Source organism: Myotis brandtii, unplaced genomic scaffold (assembly GCF_000412655.1).
Source record: "Myotis brandtii unplaced genomic scaffold, ASM41265v1 scaffold122, whole genome shotgun sequence".
Lineage (NCBI taxonomy): Eukaryota > Metazoa > Chordata > Mammalia > Chiroptera > Vespertilionidae > Myotis > Myotis brandtii.
The window spans coordinates 1,960,932-1,962,643 of record NW_005354255.1 but is presented as its reverse complement, the minus strand read 5'-3'; the positions used below and the strand labels follow the sequence as shown (position 1 = coordinate 1,962,643).

General features: G+C 52.2%; 1 protein-coding gene across 1 annotated transcript in view; it reads left to right on the top strand.

Moving 5' to 3' along the window:
- SPPL2B (signal peptide peptidase like 2B) overlaps positions 1–1,712 on the top strand; it is a 15,667-nt gene that overhangs the window by 8,825 nt on the left and 5,130 nt on the right.

Below are 1,712 nucleotides of genomic sequence, written 5' to 3'. Positions count from 1 at the left end.
AATACTGTTTTGGGGTCTTTTTCCTTTTCTTTCTCCTCCCTCCCTCCCTCCCTCCCTTCTCTTTCTTTCTTTCCCTCTCTCTCTCTCTCTCTCTCTCTCTCTCTCTCTCTCTCCCCCCTTCCTTCCTCCCTTCCTCCCTTTCTTTTCTTTCTTTCGTTTCTTTTATTACCAAAGCCAATGACACAAAGGTGATATTTTCTCATTTTCTGTTGAGCCCTGATTGCTTTAAAAATTTTCCCAGCTAGCCCTGGCCGGTGTGCTCAGCAGTTAGAGTATCAGCCTGTGGACTGGAGGGTCTCGGGTTCGATTCCAGTCGGTACATACCTGGGTTGCAGGTTCGATCCCCAACCCTGACTAGGGCTGGGGTGTGTGCAGGAAGCAACCAATCGATGTGTCTCTCACATCGATCCCTCTCCTCTCTTTCTCTCTCTCCCCCTCTCCCCTCCTTTCCACTCTCAAAATCAATGGGAAAATATTCTCTGGTAAGGATTTTAAAAAATCCCTTTTTTTGTCCCCACCCTGTCAGCTCTCAAGGAAGAGAAGTGCGTCATGCACGTGCTCTGTCCACACCTGCCTGCTTCTGCACTAGAGCCCGCTGGCGGGATGTGTTCCCTTGCCCCCTGCCCCCTGCCCCTTGTCATGGGCACAGAGCAGAGTGCATAGGCCTGGCAGCTTCTACACCAGTGGAGAGACCTTGTAGGTGTCACTATAGCACCAAGAGGGCACCGGCTGGCCTTCAGGCCCATTTTGGTGTCGTTACAGTGTGATCCTGCCCACCCTGGTGCCTGCGGTTGCTCATTGTATCTGAACATTTCTCCACGTTATAGTCCTCGAAACAGTTCTGTAAAGACACAGTGGCAGGGGCTTCCCTGTCTGAACCCGTGTGCCAGAAGGTCCCCGTAGTTCCCATCATTGGAGCCCTTAGATCTTACATAGCTGCCAGACATCTGCATCCTCCTATCGTCCGCCTTGTGAAGTCACTGTTAGGACACATGGGCATCGCCATGGTTGCGTAGGAACCCTCCCTCGGTGAGCACACCACTGGGAAATGCGGGCTGAGGGGCGGGCAGGCCCAGGTGGGTGCTGGGCACGGGCTCAGCTCTGGAGGAAGCTTCCAGTTAAAGGCTGATTTTCTTGTACCTTGGTCCTTTGAAATAACCCCAAGATCCCTGTTGTACGATTAGTCCAGGAGACGCCACACTCCCGCTCACCCAGTGCCCAGCGGATGATTCATTACAGTTGCCTCACTTCATTCTCTCTGCATGTGTGTGCATACGTGGCCAGATAGCTACACTCACGCACGTGTAATGCGGGTTTATTCTGAGCTGTGAGAGCAAATTGCACGTCACGCCCCTTCACCCTCCGGCTTCACCAAGAGGCTCCTGGGAACAGATCGTTCTTTTCCAGGGTCACGATTATGTTATCAAAGATTTGATCTCCTAATTCTGCGCGTACGTTATTGTAATTCAGAATTATATTTCTAACTAAAAGCTTATAAAAATGAGGTATTTGGGCACATTCACAACTTCAGCTGCTTCTGTGGTTCCAGACCCTTCCCACAGCTGCCAGCTGCTGGTCAGAGAGCCCGTGACTTCTTCACCTCCAGCCGCCCTCTGTGCCCAGTGTCCCCTCCTCTCCTAATGTCCCCTCCTCTCCCTAATGTCCCCTCCTCTCCTAATGTCCCCTCCTCTCCCTAGTGTCCCCTCCTCTCC